Source organism: Apteryx rowi, unplaced genomic scaffold (genome assembly GCF_003343035.1).
Source record: "Apteryx rowi isolate R43461 unplaced genomic scaffold, aptRow1 scaffold_407, whole genome shotgun sequence".
NCBI lineage: Eukaryota > Metazoa > Chordata > Aves > Apterygiformes > Apterygidae > Apteryx > Apteryx rowi.
The window spans coordinates 779,614-799,187 of NW_020450598.1; positions in this window are offsets into that span (position 1 = coordinate 779,614).

Genomic DNA, 19,574 nt, shown 5'->3' on the forward strand with positions numbered 1-19,574 from the left:
AAAAGGTTTATTCAGCTATGCCGTTTCAGAACCTCCCTGTCCTATTAAGGTTGTTTTGCATGTTCAGAAATCACCTGGAGCTGAGTTTGACAGAGGTCTGCAGCATTCGAGGTGTGAGTTGGTCAATGCTCAGCACTGGCTCATATTGGCCACAGCAGGKCTCTGTAACAGGATCTAGAGAGCCTGCAAAGGTGCAGTTCCCCATGGTCTCCTTCCTCACACAGACCCAGCACTGCTAGGTTGCTGTTTCTTTGCACCACCTATGGCTCTGTGGACAGCGGGCTCTGACTCCGATGAAGCTGTTTCTGACCATCGCTTCCCTTTGTGCCTCCTGCTCCATTGTCCATGTGGCAGGAGGAACATCATGCATTTTGCCCGGCCTGTGTTTTACTGATCTGAAAGTCCCTGGTGACTAGCAGCATCCTCAGTTATCTTGGACTATTTTTACCTCTTTGCCTATGTAGTGGAGGACAGCAAGGAGGTATCCAACTCTGCAGCCTGGACTGCTCCGGGGCTACTGAGCAGAGGGCTGTGCCAGTGAGGACCATGTAGTCCTTGCCATATGTGTGRACGCTCACATCCATGGTTGGGAGCCCTCCCAAATGATCAATGGGTTTTCCCCGTTGGTGTAAGCCAGTCCATGATGCCTGTGTACCAAAGAATTGCTTTTTGCCCTGGCCTACCGGTGTAGCCCCTCTCACCCAACCTGGCTGTAGGTATTTGGGTTAATCCCCAAACTAGCAGTGGGGCAGACCATGACCAGTACGCGGGGAGAGTTGTAAACACCCTGCACATTGCCTGCTGGGAGTCACAAAGCATGGGGCTGCTCTGCCCCCCTGCCCCACCAGGGAGCTGAGGACCACCTGTGTGCCCAGAACCTCCTCACTGGGGCAAGCATCTCCATCTGTTCTTCCAAAGAGTYGAGCAAGGCTCAGGCTTGGTCAAAACCCAAACTGCAGAAGAGCCAGCCTTTCGTGGCAGAGCTGCCTGGTTAATGCAGCAGGTGCAGGTGCAGTGGGGGGCTCCTGGACCTGAAGGGACTCAAACCCACAAATCCCACCTCACAGGAGCCTATTTAGGGTTTTTCTTTTTCCTTGCATGGCATGAAGTCATGCATGCAAGCATTGTGCCTGAGCACAGGCTTATCCATGCCCAAAGGAGCCCTGACTTGCATCCCAGCCAGCCCGGCCACTCCGTGGGGGGATCCACTGAATCCGCATGGAGCAGAGGGAGGCTTTGCCACCTCCTGGTTTAATGGGACAGGACACAGCTCTGGGCCCTGAGGCAATAGCACCACGTCAGACAGACACACAGGCAGAAAGGTTTGAGCTGTAGGTTTTCACAGGGTGTGACTTTGCGTGCGTGATCCCCATGTAACCAGAGCTGCCATCCCATGTTTGTGAGCAAGGTGGGCTGAGGGGGGATGTCTCCAATTTACCCAGCTGCCAAAGCTACTGGCTTGGGAGCAGAAGGGAGAGGGGGGTGGATCTGGGTCTTCTTGTGAGCAAAGCTCCTCGTGCCTCGAGCCATGAGGATGGAAATCCTCCTCTGAGCCTTTCCTCCCAGCTGGAGACTGCTTATGTCAGCAGGGGGGTTTGTGTGTTTAGGCCCAGTTGTCATGAAAACGTTACACAAGGAGCTCACTGACCTCAAGGCACCCTGAAGCTGGTGCTGTTGAGTCATGTCCCAGAGCAGGGAGTCCAGCGAAATGGGACATTCGGGGACCCCTGGGCACCTTGCACTGTGCAGGTAGGTGCTACACCAGGGAGGCTGCCCCTGCACGGGCCCAGCCTGGGAGAAAAAGCAGCAACAAAGCAGTTGCGCTGTCTGCCACATCACATTTCCACAGGCATCAGCTAGGAGCGGGCGAGAAGGAGATTTGCAACCATTCAGCTCCAAAGGGCAGGGCTGGCAAGAAACTGCAAAGAATATCCAATCTCTCTGGGCTTTGCCAAAGCTGATGGTGCCAGACAGCRTCAGTGATTTCCTCTGATAGCATAACCAGGTTTTGAGATAAGGGAAATAAGGTAAAGCGCACCTACCTGGCCTGCAGTCACACAGGCTGCATGATATTGCATGGCAAAGGCTTAGCAAAGATAGCAGCTGACACAGGAGCTGCTTGGTGGGGGAGCACCCAGGCGTGGGACAGCCCAGCAGCATCAGGGAGCAGTGGGAGTGGGGCTGCCCCATGCCAGGGGATGAGCCAGGAGCTGAGGGGGACCCCAGCACAGTCAGGGCCCACATGGGGTCTGAACACGGAGGGCAGAGCTGGGTGCGGGTGACAGGGTCCACTGCCAGCTCCAGACACAGCAAAGGGATGGACCAGGGTCAGGATCCAGCCAGGAGCAGCAGGGGATGGAGCTAGAGACAGGCCACCTTCACCACAGTGCAGCGCAGGACCGGGTGTCCAGGGTCAAGCTTAAACGGGACCCCTGGGCCCATGGGTGTGTGAGTGGGAGTCCCAGGTGAGGCTGCTCAGGGCAATTAAGGCATGTCCCACATTACCATGTGCATGGTTTCATGACAGAGGCACCGTTTTCTTCATCCCAAGAGCCCCGCAGCCCTTTTCCCACAGTTTCTCCCTCTACCTTGCCTAGTGGACTTGGCATTTCTTAGTGTCCCCAGTTAACAAAGCCTTCCCCCAGTTTGCCTTGTTAAACTAAATCCTTCTGCTTTATTTTAAATGGGATTTGCTCCCAAGAAACTACCTTCTTTAAATGGATCATCTTGGTTAATGGGATTCCTAGAGAGCTGAACCCTTGAAGCAAGGTGCATTGCAAGGAGAGCTGTTTCTCTGCATAGCACAGGGTCCTTTTGCTCAACATTTGGGTGGGGTGAGGAGGAATCTCTTTAAAAAGGGCTATAAACTGTTACCCCCCCCCCAAAAAAAAAAACAACAACACATGCTGAGTCAAACTTGGGCCCTGTTTGCTTTGTTTGCATTCAGTCAGCTCCAGTCTAGATCTTCTTCATTGTGAATTACCCAAAAATCACATGCGTTTTTTGTCTGAACAGCAAAAGGCTGCCACTGTGAGTCAGGCCTGCGTGACACTAGGCACTCTATGCGCATACACTTGCCCATTAGAGCAAAACTGAGACATTTCAGTGCAAGTGTATTGTGATTTAAGGTACTATGTGCTCACCAGGGAATATCAAGAACCTAGCCAGGGAATTTGCTCTAATAAACTATTCTGTTTATTTCGGCTTAGTTCGTGTTTGTTTCCCTCAAATATTGAAGTGAGGTTTAAGGAAGAAAAACTTCCAATAAAGAGCAACACTCCAGCAACTACACTAAAATATTGGTGGAAGGTGAGTTATGAGCTCATAAACTCCCCAGCTGTTTGCACTGGAGCTGTACCTAGCTGATAGGGGATCAGAAATAATCTCACATGCCCTGGGCACTGAATCAGCATTAAGTCCTCCCCTTTACACTTACACACACCAGTTTTGACTAATGGCATGTTCTGGTAAGCTGCTTGCTATAACCTGCAGAATGAAAATTGTTTGTGGGAAGTGTTGCTGAACCATTTCAAAACAGCAAGGACCATGGAGAGCTGGCAGGGAAAGATGGACCACAGGTTTGTGGACACTGGGGGATGAGAGGCAGAGCTCATTTCACCCAGCTCTTTATTGGCTGCAAGTTATTTTTATACGATTATTATTACTAGGGCTTTGCACATATCCGTCGCAGTGATTCCAAAATTTTGCAGCCTAATGGGCTACTGTCAGCTGGCAAAATTTCTCATGAGCTATCACTGCTAGGGTTGGAGGATTCCCAAAAGTTAATGTTCAGGGTGACATGCATGCAGTCTGAAGTCTCTGATACCATCCAGCATTGCTTTCAGTTCTGTATTTCACTCCCACAAAGAGGACAGGACACACAGCTGGGTCTCAGTGCAGGTCTGCATTCTCTGCCACTGGCTCCCTGCCTAACCTTGGTCACATCACTTCATCCCCCCAGACTTCAATTTCCCAAGTGTTAAAGAGGAATGCTAGTGTTTTTCCCACTCCTAAGGCTAAAAAGCAAAATTGGCGGAGCTGTGATGCTCAGATCCTAGTGCTAAAGATGCTAAATGCATAGGATTGCCCCTCACATGGCAGGGAAAAGGGAGAAGTGGTGCGTGGGCCCCTGTGAGATTGCTGCAGGGCCAGGTATCCCTGCTTACACTGCATGCAGATAAGCTGCACCAGGGGCTGAGGGCCTTGATTCAGCATCCTGCTGAGCCCAGCTCTGACTGATGCCCACATATGTAATGCCAGGCACAGGGCAGCTAGTAGCTACATGCCACGCTGACTTTATTTTTATGTGCTGTGACTCTCTGAACCCTCCAGCCGTATTCTCCAAGTTATGACTGCAGCAGGGAAGTTAATCAATAACTCTTTTTAAAACAACCCAGACCCCATCCCTGTTGGCTCCGCTGCAGCTACACAGACGGTTTGATTCTAGGTTGCAAATAAAGTCCTGGGGGATGAAGGGGATGGCGCGGCTGGTGCCTGCCTAGGCACACACGCCCGTCACAGCTGCAGTGCCATGCCGGCAGCGTGTGGGCTGTGCCTCTGGGGCCAGCGGGAGCTCCAGACTCTGGAAGCCCCACTGCAACCGTGTCCATTAGTCTGAATATGCTCCCAGCCACTGTAGCACCTCTGACCCATCCTGACACCTCAGGATGCACTAACCCAGTGCCAGTGGGTCACTGGTCCGGGGAAATCAGAGCCGGTCACCAGCACAGGGTGAGCATGTCCCAAATCAGCTGCACAGTGATGCCATGCCACCATGGCCAGGCTGAGCGCCCTTGCCTGCCCCACAGGGCAGCACTGGCCATCTCTCCACAGCAGCATCTGGCAGGGAAATAAGGTGCACCCCCTCAGCACAGGTGTTTGGTCCCTGTCCCGTTGTGTGTCTAAAACCTGCCGTGGCTAATRGGATGTTCTGGATTCATATCTGGCAAATAAATGCTGGGAAAGGGACATAGTGAGGGGGAGACACTCTGTATAGCATTTCCTCAGCATCCATTTAGGAGCAGAGTCTGGGGCAGGATGCGATGCTGGAGGGACCTTTGCCCTGACGTGGGCTGGCTGCACCAGTGTCCGGGGCACGGGGGCAAGGGAGACTTGGCTCGCTCTACCCAAATGTAGTTTCAAGCACGGAGGTGAAAGACCAATGTGGCAATGGGAAGTGCGAACACAGGGCAATTGTTGTGCTGGTTAATGTTTAAATAGCTCTTGGAAAGCCCCCCTCCCTTGCTGCTTGCACTCTCCACCCCTTATAACAAGGGGGCCCTTTCAAATTTTTGGCAACTTCTCCATCCTTTGGCTTCTGTTGGCTGTTTAAAAAGTCCAAAGGCAGGAGGGGAAATGGCAATGCTGGGGTTTCACAGTGTTTTCTCGCCCACTGTATCCTCCCAGGATGGACCACGCTCTTTCCCAGACAGCCTTAGAAACAGCCTGCTTACTTAGAAGGAGGAAACTGATAGTGGTGATTGATGCCCAAGACTTCAATGGATTGGGGGGAAAACCTGCAAAAATAATAATAAACCCCTCCACCATTCTTGGAGTGTGTGCTTGGTTTCCCCCCAACAAACACTGGGAGCTAGCAAGAGCCACGTCGCTGAAAGAAACGGCTTTTAGCCCTCCCTGTGCAACCATGCGGGTCTCTGGCTCCCATGCATGGCCAAGGGAATAGAGTTCGGGAGACTTTGGGGGTCCCAGAGAGCTGGACAGATGCTGGAGACACCTTTCCCTCAAATGTTAGTGCTGGGAAGAGGATGAGGGGAGGGGATGGCTCCTGGGGCTCATCCTGGCCTCAGGACCTGCTGGATTTCTTCTGGTATTTCCAGCAGCTCAGAGCAGGAATGGAGCAAGGAAGGTTTAAACCCATCCCTTGCCCATTTTAACTGCAGCAGCAGCTTCTGTCCCCAAAGCCAGCAGTCTTGCCACCTTTTAGCTTTTAGGTCTCCTGCAGGGGTGAATCCACCTTACCCCTTGAAGTCACAGCAATTTACAGCAGCTGAAGATCAGCCCAGCCTCTCCTATAGTGCTTCATTTTTTTCTTCATCTCTTTTTTCTTCATCTTTTAATCACAAGGGAGTGATGGAARGAGTATGTCCAGGCTGGAAAGGGATAAAACAGTTCCACAATGATTCATCTCTCATCAGCTGCAGAACCTCTACTAAGACAAATCATCCGTCTGGGGCACATTCCTCCCTCCCCCCACCTTAATCTAACTTAATTAGAGCAAAGTGGTCAGGGAAGGAAAACTGTTTATTAATCCTTAACACCAGCTTTTGTTTTTTGCCTGGCTGCTTTGTGTCCGTAGTAACTGCTGGGGTGTAATGGGTGAAAACCTTAGCTTGATTGCAGGCAAGGGAGTCTTAACGTGACAACGTGTCTGAAGGAAGCGGGGGAGCATGGGGAGGTCATAAAGCCATCAGGAAGTTGCTGGAGGGGCTGGCTCTTGAAGCACAAGCCCTGCTGGAGTGTGATCACTGTGGTCTGAGTGTTTATAACCTCTGAGGATGCTCTGAGCTGAGCTGAGCAGAGCCTTTCCCTTAAGGGCTAAAGATTAGCTTAGCCTTGAACAAGGGACAGCCCAGGAGAAGAGGACTTTGGGGCTGTGAGCAGTGTCCTTGTCCCCCACCTCATCCCACAGCAGCTTTGCCGCAGGACTGGGGCCAGAGTGCCCCTTGGGGCGGCAACTGGCACACACTGATGCAGGCTGAGCATCCCATCCCTATTTATGGGTTGCTCATACCAAGGCCTGTTGTTTACCATCTGATAGCCCATGGGAAATTTGGGTGCCTGATGCTCCTTTATTTTTAGCTAGATAACAGACACAGTGATGCAGAGAGATGGGAGGAGGAAGGGGGGCTCTGTCTGCTGAGACCACAGCACCGTTCATGGTCCTCATCTGTATGCTATCGCTTTGTGAAAGAATTAGCCCTGGGCATGTTATATATATGTCCTGCTTGAAGACAACAGCACAAGGAGAGAGCACCAGGAGACCTCTCAAACCACAGCTATTTCAAAAGCTCTTGTGTCATCAGGATCTCCTTTTTCCCTAGCAAAATGGATGTATTTCAATCCTGGCAGCTAATGTCGTATCAATGTCCTAGCAGGGGATGGCATGGCAGTCCTAGCGTATGTTAGGAGAGAGAAACTCTGGGCTGACTTCAGACATGAGTTAAAGAGCCTTGTCTTTGCTATGATTTCCATGTGGATTAGCTTAGCCCAGACTGAAAAACATCAGGGCACATCTGGAAAGTTGGGAGAGGTGGCTGGGCTTGAAGATGCTCACAGGCTGTGAGTCACAGCCACGCAAGCTGCAGGGCAGGTGTCAGCTTGGAAAAGCTGTTTTCTACCATGTGCAGCTCAGATCTCACCTGTCGGCACACGGCACTGAGACAAGGTTGGAGCAGGCCTAGAAAGCCTATGTTTGCCCCACTGTCAGTGCTGCCTCATTGCAGCACCAAAGTGGCTCGTTCTCTGCCAGCTCCCAGAGACTGAGCCTGACATGGGGCTCGCCAAGTCCAACCCTTTCATTAACGTGTTGCCAATTGGCCAAGCCCTTAGTTGACAATGCTGTGTCTTGCTCCGCCTGCTCCTCTTAAAGAGGGTGTTTCTTCTGGTGGTTGGGAACCTTTTAATTTCTGGCCCACATGTATTTACAATCACTTTGTGCCCATTTGCCATTGTACCAAAAAGTTATCCCTTAGCTTAAATAGCTCTCCTCCCCACTAGGCGCTGAGGTATTTATAGAGAAAATCACAGCTCTTCCCAGCCACCATCCTGTTAACTAAGGCACGCAGTATCTTTTTGGCTCCCCTTCCAAAACGATCTCTTCCCCGGCTCCAACACATCGCCCTCCTCCCCATGTGTCCTGCCTAGGTTTTCATGACTGAGGTTTCCCAGCTGCAAGTGGCCTTTCAGGCAAGCTCTGCCTCACTCCCCTAGTTGATCCACCAGTTCTTTGGCCCATTTTGTGGTCCAGAGCCTGGAGGGATGGGGGTGAAACTCTCCATTTCCCCTATGAGGAATGGGGCCTTTTTTCTGCCTGTGCCACTGGGATGCCCTGGAATGGGGGAGGGCAAAAGGGGGAAATTCAATGAGACAAGAATCCCAGAGTATCCTCCAGACTTGGACAGAGGGTAAATCAAAAAGCGAGGGAGGGCGGGGATGCTTTTGCGGGGCTGGGCAGGGTGATGTGCTCTGCGGGGCCTGTTTGCATGGGCAGGTACAGACAGACCCAAATTTCCACTAAGCCCCAAAGTGGGATTGCTACAGTGGAGCTGCCTGGAACAGCTTTCCAGAGCCCTTCATCCCTCCATCACCTGCTCCTGGGCAGGCCCAGCCCTGCTGAGGCCATGTCCAGGCAGAGACCTGGGGCTTGCCAACACAACAGGCAGTGAGACATCTTCCAGCCCTGCTCTGCGTCGTGGGGCACTATGGGCTGGGCACCACTATCCTGTAGCCTGAAATGGTGGCAGCCCCCACAGTCTGACATGCACCCATGAATTTGTGCTGCATCTTCTCCTTGGCTCGGGCCAAGCCTGCACCTGGCCCTGCCTGGAAAACATCAAAACATCATCCATCAGGGCAGACAGAGGGGAGAACCAGGGCAAATAGTGTGGCAGAAGATAGATGGCTGACGGTCATCCAGTTTCAATGGTCTATGCGGAAAAATGGGCTATTCAGGCAGATGCCCGTGCAGTTCAGCCTCTTCCCGAGGAGGACATTTAAAAAGAGGTGTCAGCTTTCTCTGTTGGCTAGTCACACAATTCAGATGGTAGTGATGGGCCAGTAAAGAGGGGTGGGACAGCCAAGGTGCATTTAAGGTCACTTGTGTTTGCACCCACATGCATGTCAGGGTTAGGATAACCTCTCAAGCAATGGCAAAACAGACCCATAAATCCCGGCATTGCTCCTCAGACAGAAATCACTATTTCTGTTCATGCTTTAAACCTTAAGAGACCAGCTCTGACATTCCTTACACTGAAATGGGGTCTGGGTCCCCATGTGCACAGTGATCAACAAACCAAGGGGAGAGATTCCCTGCCCCAAAATGCTGACACGGGCAAGGGAGCTGCTTGGAAACCAGCCAGCGCTCCTCCTCCCTCCCCATCAGAAAATGAGAATTCACCARAAACAAGCTGTTTCATGGAACTGCTCGTGGAAAAACTCCACTAAGAGGGGGGGGAAAAACACAAGCAGTGACCCCCAGCATTTTGATAATGTTGAAACAACTCTCTGAACAGAGCATGTTTGCTTTGAGGTGGCTCTTTATTTTGAAATTTTAAAGGCATGTTCCGTAATCAAATGTATATAATGAAATCTACCTTGTAATGTGAGCAGGGTGCAAGTGGAGCATATGCTCCACAGCACTGTTACCACCCTGTACAGCAGCTCAGGTCTCCTCCCAGCTGGGCAATACTCCCCAAGAGCAGCCCACCCTGACACACACAGGTCCCGTGGCCTCACTGGGAAGAGCTCTGGGAGCCTTACAGCTCTCTCCAATGGCAGGACAGATGGAGACACAAATAGTCTTTCCTCTGATCACACAGGAAGGGAAGATAGGGCCATGCACTGAATCCCAGGCTCCTGAGAGAGCTGAACAGGACTATCTTGCTTCTCCCACTCCTGTGTTCACACTGTCCTAAACTGTCTAGTGGGACAGTCCTTCCCCTCTTCTCTATTCTGTGGTCTTTTTCTGTCTGGATATCTAGGAGTTTCTGGCATCACTAGCCCAGAAAGCTCAGGAAATTCTCAGGTCCAGAAATCACACCAGAAGAAACATGCTCCCTTCCCCCCTGTTCCCAACCTACTGCCCCATCGGAGCTTCTTTTATCATGAAATATGCAGAAAAATGTTGGGTTCTAATGATCTTAACTCATTCAGGGAAGACAAGAATCGGCTTGCAAAGAATGTGAATAATTTATGTGCAGATAATAATGAAAGCAAGTGAGCTAAAAGGAGTTTGTCTTTCATTCCCTTCAGTGCTGTTCCCAAGGCTTTGCCCTAACCAGAATAGTTATTCCCAATTATCCTGAGTGGATTAATTGACATGGAGATCCCTCTCTAGCTCTGTAATCGGAGCCCTCCTTTTGGTTTAATGCAATCCATTATGGATGAATTTGCTAAGCTGGGGAAAAAAAAAAAAAAAAAGAAGACTCTTCCAAAATCTACCCTTGGCCCAGATTCCCTTCCACCCTGGTATATCCCGTAGCAGTTCTTCTCTGTAGGCAAGCCCCTGGGAACAGTGCAGAAAACTAGCTTCCAGGCCCAGCTCAAGCCTTGGAAACTCAGTGATTCACTCTCAAGAAACCTCTTTGTGCTGGCATAAGTCAGAGCCCTGACACATTTTTTAAGCCCTCGCAAGGGCAAATCTACAGCATGTGAAAAAGTGTCATGACAGAAGAACAGCTTCAATAAACAGATTTAATACAAGAAATGGCAGGAGACTTTTGACTGCAGGAAAATGCCTCGGAGCCTTGCGCTGTATGGTGTGACTTTGACAGACAGACTTAGTCCTCAGTTCTGTATAATGTCCTGCAACGCTTAAACGGGGCAAAGATACAAAAATAATTGAAGATCTACAGCTCAGCTACTCTTTGCAGCAGGGGGAAATGCTAAAAAGGAAGGGGAGGGTGGTTAGAAGTAGGAAACAGCGAATCCAGCACATCTCTTCTCTTGATGTCAGCTCCCAGGACATCTCTAAGGGCAGTTCCTGAAAAGCCTGAGATATGCCTAGTCCTGCCAGTAAAATATAGCTGCAGGGAAGGGGGACCAGAGGTGGTTAGAGCTGAAAAGGTTAATGCGCTTATAAAGATGCCCTTTTTGGAGACTGGAATATTCACAGCTTCAGGTCAAATTCAGCAGATAATATTGGCTGAAGAAATGCAGGAAAATTTCTAAAAAGCTCAAACCTTTTTTTCCTCTTCATTTCAAAAAGAGACTGATCTGTTTCTTTTCAAAGTAAAAAGAGAGGTGCACTTTAAACCTAAACCTGAACTCTTCACTCCAACCTCACATTGCTATTGTCTTGACTTTTCTGTTGATTGGGTCACTTGAAAAAACAAACCAACCCACAAGGAAATATTCTTTCCTCCCCATCTTCAACATCTGTCATTAGCAGAGGTTTATTTGGATCTGGCGGGGATAGAATGGGAGTGAGGCTGGTTTATGCAGTTTGAAAATACCCCTTAAGCCAGACCCCACATGAATGGCAAAAAGGTCTAACACTCTAAATATTCATGTCTTTACTGGTTTAAAAAGGGATGGAAGATGTTAGAATTTAAGAAAAACCACAACTGAAAAGGCCAGCATAGATTAASCCAGTTGCCTTTAACACATACTAAGTAGCCCCAGCTAAATTCTTGGAGCTCACGGTCAGCTTTCCCCGCTTTGAAAGATAGACGTGCTACACAACATGTACACCCAGAAAGGCAGAGCTGATGTGCCGACAGGTCCTTTTGATGCCAGCTTAGGCAAAGTCACGGGCCGGGCCTGGATGCAGGGCAGCAAGGCCATCTATGCTGTAGGTGCTCCAGGATACAAGCAGCAACAAGGAGGGAGCTTTTCAAAGACAGTTCCCAGTTAATTGATCAGATTGTTTGGTGCTGTTATGAGTTAAAAATAGTGGAATGTCAAGTTTTGATTAAAAAAACAGATACTACTTTGACAGAAAGTGATCTGTTTTGTGCATACACATGTGAATGCCTCTCCCCTCCTTGCCTGGGCCTGCTGGTCCTGGCAGCACAGATGGGAGCAGAGTCCTGCTGCTGCTCGTCCGAGTGCTCGGCATGGACTGCCCCATTCTGGGTTCTTGGTGAAAGCAGGGACGCTGCTCTGGAGGCATCCAGGACATACAACGGGGCCAACGGAGAGGGTAAGCGCAACCCAAGCCTGCCCAGCAGTGATACGTGGCTTACAGCCCACCCAGACTCTTTCCCTTTGACTTCTGCCCTTGCTTGGGGAAGCTAGTGTAGGTTAATCACTAACATAGGGCTGTGCAGAATAAGCATGGATAACATGCTCATGGATAATGTTCCTTTAATTACTATTAATTACTTAATTGTACTCTCCATGGCTCTGCTCAAGACAACCGCATTAATTGCCCACAAACAAGCTCTGGACACGTACAAGCTGTAACAGAGTCAGCAAGTCATTTCAACCACATCCCTTTCAGGCTGGGTCCGAGGTTCTCACTGGTCATCCACCTTTTGACCAGCCACCTTTTGACCAGCCACAGAAGACACAGTTTCCAGTGAACTGCTCCAGGTGGAATGCTCTGTTAGTTTTTTTGGATAATTTTAAGGTTGACCTGGTGGTCCCAGCTCTTGCTTTGGGGTGCTCTCATTTATTTACCAAGCCTCACTTCCCCAACCACAGGAGGACTTGCCCAGCTAGTTTATGGGCATGCACTGGTACCCTGGCACCCCAGGTGCCTTATCCTGCTGCATGTCCAGCCATGCCCCTTCTGTTCAGAGCAAGGCAGGGACTTTGCCACGTCCTTGGGGACTAAGAAGGCATGAAAAATCATTTAGAGAAGGTCACACAGCTCTAGGGTGAAATCTCGAACTCTGGCTCTCAAGGAATGGAGGAATGGGAGAGTCACCCTGCTTGCCCTCTGCTCAGCCCCTCTGAGGCCAGGTCTGTGGGAGCCCCCTCTGACCACCCAAGCCAGATGACAAGCCCCCACTGTGTGTGGAACTGATGACGTGCCAAGAACCCTTCTCCAAGGAGGCCACACACTAGCTGCAGCACCACACCCTTCACCTCACCTCTCTCCACCCTTCCTCTCCCCTGACCTCATGTGTGAGTGTCTCACAATGGGAACAGAGATCCCTGCAGAGGTGATCTGAACCCCACGTCCTAGCAGTGCTGTCTATCAGAGACGGGCTCAGCATTTTTCCCCACCACAAGAGCCCCAGGGGTACAGCCAGAGCTGGTGGGACCCCAGTGAAGGCAGGGTATAGAAGATGGTTGTAGAGGGGGAGTGGGGAATGAGGGAGAGACTCACTGGTGGTTGCCTGGGAGGGGAAATGGCTTTTTCTCACAGCTGTGCTCAGCAAACAGCAGGTAGGAAGCCAGGGCAGAGCAATTTATTATTCTCCTCAGGCAGCCAAGCACATCCCTTCACACAGCAAGTCCCAGACTGAGGACTGCCAGTGCAGATGTGAAGCAGCTCTTTGTCCCTTTCCACGTGCAAAGGGAACCCCACACTCAGATGGCAATGACCCAGAGGGGCTCTCTTCCTCTTCCTCTCTGTTTGAAAGGCTCCTTCCCTACCCCAGTGCTCCTCTTTCACCTCAGCTGAGACACAGCTCCCACAGGCATCAGTGAAAATGGGAAGCAAGGGCAGAGGATAAAAACAGGAGCCTTGTAGAGCTCTGGTCTGGCTGTGGCAAAGTCCAGGGGCCCAGCTGGCTCTGGTCCTTGGGRTCCCTTATTCTTGTCTGTGGAAAGAGAGAGCAAAACTCTGCCAAATCAGTCCCTGAAGGATTTTTTTCTTTTTTTTTGTGCAGACATGTCTAAGTGTTTTTGGCATATGCATGATCCTGCAGCAAGGCGTTCCACAAGAAAAGAGCAATGTAGGGATGGAATGAAAAATTCAGTTTTAGGCTTAGAGTGCACCTCTCTTTTTGCCTTGAAAAGAAACCAGACTGGTCCCTATGGAAAAGGACAGAAAAAGTCATGTTATTACAGGGGTTCAGGGAGAGGCAGCCCAACTCTCGTGCAGCATGTTCTGCTACAAATGGGCTCTCCAGAGATCAGTGTCAGATCCAGTCCTGGGAGTGCTGAAGGCCTCTGTATGGATTTCAGCCAAACTCAGGCCAGGCTTAACACCTTTGGGGAAAAGTAGCAACTTTTAACCATGGATTAATTAAAAAAAAAAAGCAATTCATAAACAAAACACTCCCAGAATCTCAAATTGATAGGGGCTCCAGGCAACAAAATCAATCACAATCACATTTTCTAGGCCCTGCAGTTTGTGAGACACAATCTTAGTTCGGGGTGGGAGCAGGAGAAAAATATTACCCTAAATTCGTATGGATGTAACCAAGATGATCCAAGGTTACAGCAGTAAGAATCGCATCAGTCAAAAGATGTGAAGAGCCATGTGGCAACCACTGCTAAGATGAGAAAGGAGGAGGATGTAGAGAGAGCACCAGGGTTTTGACACAGGCAGCTTCTTCATCCAGTCCCTCTGGGACTTTGTTCCAACACAGCTTTTCTGGCTCTGCTGAGCTGTCTGTGCCACCTCAATGTAGGCACGTTTATAGCACCTCAGCTGGTTTTCCTGCTAATGGAGGCTGTTGGTTTAACTATGTCACAGGACTGGAAGTCAAAATGTTTTCTATTAATGAGAAGTCTTTAGTCCCTACATCTTCCAGCATCCTTCCCCTTCCCACCTTCCTTAGTTGTGGAGGGACAATAGGACAGCCAAAAGGACCTGTGAAATGTTTCATTCCCATCACAAGGGTTACTACATCAGCATCCAGAATAGAGACATGTTTGAACCATGTTTGATGATTCTTATATGCCAATAAATTGACTTTATTAAAAGGAAAAAAAAGGCAGAAATGGGAGTCTGGGAAACCTGACAGTTTTAGTAGCAAGCCCTTCTCACGAGATCCTCTCTCCTATCATCAGTTCTCAGCTCCGACGCAGCACATAGTGCAGGCGGAGAAGTGTAAATCTGGCAGAAGGGGTGTGCGGGAGTGTGTATGTACACACGTGTGTATGTATCACACCCGTTTCACAACCCGTATGCGGTTACAACTCTGGATAATATTGACTCAAACTTCCCCAATTATAAACAAAGCAAGTAAAAGGCTCCTTCCTAGAAAAGAAAAACGATGGGGGGGTTTCCTTGAGCCTACCTCAACTCAAAAGGCATGTTAGGCAGTAATTAATCACTTCAGGGTATTTGCTGATACGTAATTATGTGCAGTAAAAGGTCTGACAAGCCAGTTTGCTATCAATCATCACTGTATATCAATTACATATATAATGGGTCAGAAGCATCTCACAATCTGGCTGCCAGTTATGTGGAATGCTAATGTTTAAGATAAAATTATAAATCCTCAGAGCTAACTTCTACTGTTTCAAGTTTTTCATGTCACAGTCTTGTTCTAAATACTCTCAGAAAAAGTCTCTTCTGTAAATAACCTGGATAGCTGTACAGGAGATTCATGGAGCAAAAATTTCCAGAATCACACTTGATAAAACAGTGTTTTTATGGGCAGATTCAGGATGATGTTTTTCCTCTCTGTGCAGTATGTAATATAAGACATTTCTAGCACACATATCCTTGATTATGAGGAGTTTACATGGCTCTGCAGGAATCTGGACTGGCTTTGCATGCACTGTGCAACAGCTACTACTTTTACAGGAGCCTTACCCCTTACCTTGCCTTACTACGGATACCAACTCATCCACGTTATTGCCACTACTGGTAATTTTTTCAGGAGCTTTGTGGTATTTAGTGGTTTAACAAAAGCTTCACATCCTGGGGGTAACTTTTTATTGAAGAGCTCCACCTTCCCTTATGTCAGAAGAAGAGGGGAAGTTACAGTCTCCAGAGTGAGAAGGCAGATGAAAAAAAAMCCAGCACTTAGCATTAAACAAAAAACCTTAAAAAATAACCCATGAGCTTTTTGCCAGTTTCAGGATTTTGCAACAGCCTGACTCATAAGGATTTTTTTTTTTTATTTTAAACCTGGAGGATTTAAAGGCGCTCCTTCTACCCATACATTGTACCCGTGCTGTGCAGTCACAGCCTCATTTTTCAGAAAAGTGTACTTCCTAGATTTCCTGAAAGCCACCGCACTGCCCTCAGTCTGGGCCCACGTGCTGAGCAGAGACGTGGAGCCTCAGCAGTCTGAAAGTGTCCAGCTGAGCAGCAAGGAGCTCRCTCTCATCAGACGTGGCGAGTCTGCTTCTGGTCCCTGGCACAATTCATCCCTGCGGTCAGTGTGGATTTGGTCGTCTGGCTGGAAGTCATGGGAGACTTTTAACTCTTTTAACTCTGCCTGCTGGAAGTGGTTTTGTCCCTTTTAACAGTCATCTCTGCAGAACACTCAAGCAAAGCTTTCCTTATGTCAGGCAGCCTCTTCATACATGCATAAGGCAAGAGAAGACAGGATGACTGTAGTGACCAAACCCCAGAGGGCTGGGGTTTTCAACCCAGGCTCAAACTACAACCCACCAGCAGAGCTGGGAAAGTCTCTTCCCAAAGGTCTGACCCTGTCCCTACCTTCTGAATCACACTGCTTTCAAATGTGAAAAGACATAGCCTCGAGAGCGTCTCTGTGATAGGTAACCATAATCACAGGTATGAGGATGGGAACGAGAGCCATGAAACTCCAACAGCGCCAAATTAGTACTGTAGAGCCAAACATCACAGCTGGAGATCACATGCTTTCCATCTCCTTTTCACAGGAAAAAGGGAGCCCGAGGCCTTGATAAACAAAACTGGGCGTGCAAGGCCCACGTCAGAAGAGGGTTTGCTCAGACCCATCCCAGCCAACCCACAAACATGGACTGCTCTTTTTTTTTCAGCACAGAAGACACCATCCTCTAGACACATCTCTGTTGAAGACCTCAGAGACAGGTTTGCCACTAAAGCTTCCTCTTGGGTAAAAGGAGAATAATTTGACCTGAGCTTTGAAGTGCTCCAGCTGCTGGGGACACTGTCCAGGGCTGAGCAAGTCCCCTATGCATCAGCCTCTCTAAGGCACTGCTGAGGCTGTCTTCTGCCAGGCAGAGCTCAGACTCTGGCCAGCCGCAATGTTTGGAGGATTATTCAGTTAATGGGTTTTAATACGTGGTCACGGTYCTTTGCTTACAATGCCTGAAAAACAGAGCAACAGACAGTAGCCCCCCCCAAAGCAGGCACGACTTGGCCACTTTGAACAATGAAGCAGCCCAGCCTGCTCTTAGAGGCCTGCTTATGGTGTTAACACACAAGGGCCCAAGGACCTTGGCCATGATGAACCCATTGCTGCAGCCGCTTTGTGTGAGTGGGTGGTGGCCGAGACCTGCCCCCGATGCTCTYGATTCCCTGTGGGATTGAGAATGAGCACCCACATTTAATGCATGTGGTGTTGCCTGCTCTAAGCCACAGCCCAGCAAAGAATGGCGCTCTGTGGCAGGCTGTGATGGTGCAGGAATCTTGTAATTGTATTAATCTGCTTGTATTTCAACTCTTTCAGCTCTGACAGAACCACGAAATGACAAAGCCAAAATAAAATATAATAAAAGCCCTGGGCCTCTGTGTCTCCAGTAGCAGCCTACCAGTTTAACTGATCTCACTCATTGCAAGAGTTGCAGTGTGGTGTTGGGAAACGGTGAGCATTCTTCCATCCTGCTGGGCCTCAGCCTACCTTAATTAAACTTTCAGTGACCATTTTACTCTCCCATCTGCTTCTTTCCCTGGGAAGATTTAACTCCCAATAAAGTGCAATTCGCAGACACAATGCAAAAGAGATTAGCTGCCCTCCTTGTTTACCTTCAGCCCATCAATCACTGCCTCTAACCTCTGATGTGACATCTCCTATTGCTGGTGTGGGCCAGGATCATTTGAGGGAAGGGAGGCAGGGAGGGGAGCTGATTCATTGCTGGCCCAGCTTCAGCCAGAGCCCTTGTTGATCCCTGCTCAGGGAATGTGTTTCAGCTCACAGAGCTGGACAGTAAGACTCAGGGGAAGAATAATCCCCACTGACTCAGAGGCCTGGCTTTGGCTGTGGTAGGACTGCAAGGAATTAGCAGCACAGGGATTTGCCTGGCAGCTCCCACATACAGGTGGTCAGTGCATCCCCAGTGAGCCCAGAGGAAGGGAGAAGATGTCTGGCTGGAGGACCTATGGACATTAGTGCCTCGCAGGGGAACGTATGGCTTTGGCCCCAAAGAAGCTGGGTTCGGGCCACTTCCWGGATAACACTTCCATCCCCTGTCAGCCAGTCCTTGCTCCTCAGAAAGGCCTCCCATCCTTTTTAGGGTCCTTCCAGATCTGGCCTCTGCCAGCTCCTTCAGCAGTAAGTCCACCAGGCTAACTTTGTGCACAAGATCAACTCAAAGCCTCTTTCCCCTCAGGCTGTAGGCCAATTTTGTGGATATTTGCAGTGTGTTTATACAGCAGGCCATGAAAACCAACACATGGGGGCAAGCTGTGGCTGAAGGACGTATGTCAGAAATCTGTCTCATTCATCAGAACCATTTCCCTGTTGGGCAAGGTCACAAACCCCACAAAAATACCCACCAGTCACGCACCCAGCCAAAGGAAAGGACGGGCCATCATCGTCTGCTGCTTGTGATCCTTCCAGCCCTCCCACGTAGAGCCTTGCTCGGACAGTGACAGCCCTGTGGAATGCATTAAAAACCTGTGCGGTAGAGTTGACCAACAGGAAATTCGTACAATGCAACAAAAGAATTCGTACAATTCTCTTCCTCCACACATACATTGGAAGGAAATGTGTATTTGTCAAGCACCAGGTTATTCTCAAAGACTTCTCTAAGTAAGTTTAGCCTCCTCAGTGGTCTGGTCATTCCAGGCTGAGCAGTGGGCTGATACTGTTGTCAGGTGACAATGGATATTTCTGTCCAGTTGCCAGGCATACAAATTCAACCTGGGATCAGATAAGCAAGTGCCTTTTCTTCCTTCCCTCTTAGGGATCACCACCTGGGAGCAATGCCTTCAGACCCCAGTGAGCACTGATGTAAAAGACTGTCTATTTCTAAAGCATCTCATTTTAGCAAGGCACATGATGCATAGAAGGAAGATCCCGTCCAGACTAGAGCTGCCAACGCAAGTTAATAAACATGACCACTCTCAGTGGTCTGGGATGTATTCTAGTCCCTCACTATCTGCTGCCCGAGAGCTGTTTAGACCCAGGGATCATGACTCACGGAAAAACACAGGGCTGTGCCTGAGTAGCCCGGACTTTGCCAGACATGACACTCGACCCGGTGTGATCCCCATGTTTGGTCGCCCCAGTACCTGTGTAGTTCCTGTCCCAGGACTGGAAGGGGAAAGGCCTCTTCTCTGGAGTGACCTGACAAGACAAATAAAACAAAGATTACAATCCTGATGGCTGGGGAATGGCCTCTCCCTAACCCCATCACACACGCCAGCCCTAGGGAGGCCTGGGCTCAGGAGGGGAGGGAGACAGCTTTTCGAGGTGGGCTGGGGAAAGCTGGATGGAGGAACAGTGTGGAGCCCTGTGTGTGGCTCCTAAGTGGGCCATGAGGCTCAGGCAAATTCTCCCACACCTCAGACCCCTGAGCAATACATCAGCCACTGACTGACAGTGCAATGCCCCTTGTAGCCTGAGTGCAGGCCAGGCATTGAGATAAGGTGACTGGTACTTTCCCAGGGATGGGGGAGACAGCACTTTGCTTTCTCTACCCTGTGAAGCACTAGCTCAAAGACAGTCTGTCCTTCCCAGAGACCCACATCACTGCACAGCCACCCAGCCCTTGCCCGGTGTAAGCTCTTGGGGCAGGGAAAGTGTCAGGCTGGGTGCCTGCATGGATGGATATAGCTGAAGGACTTGCTGATCTCATCTGGAGTGGCC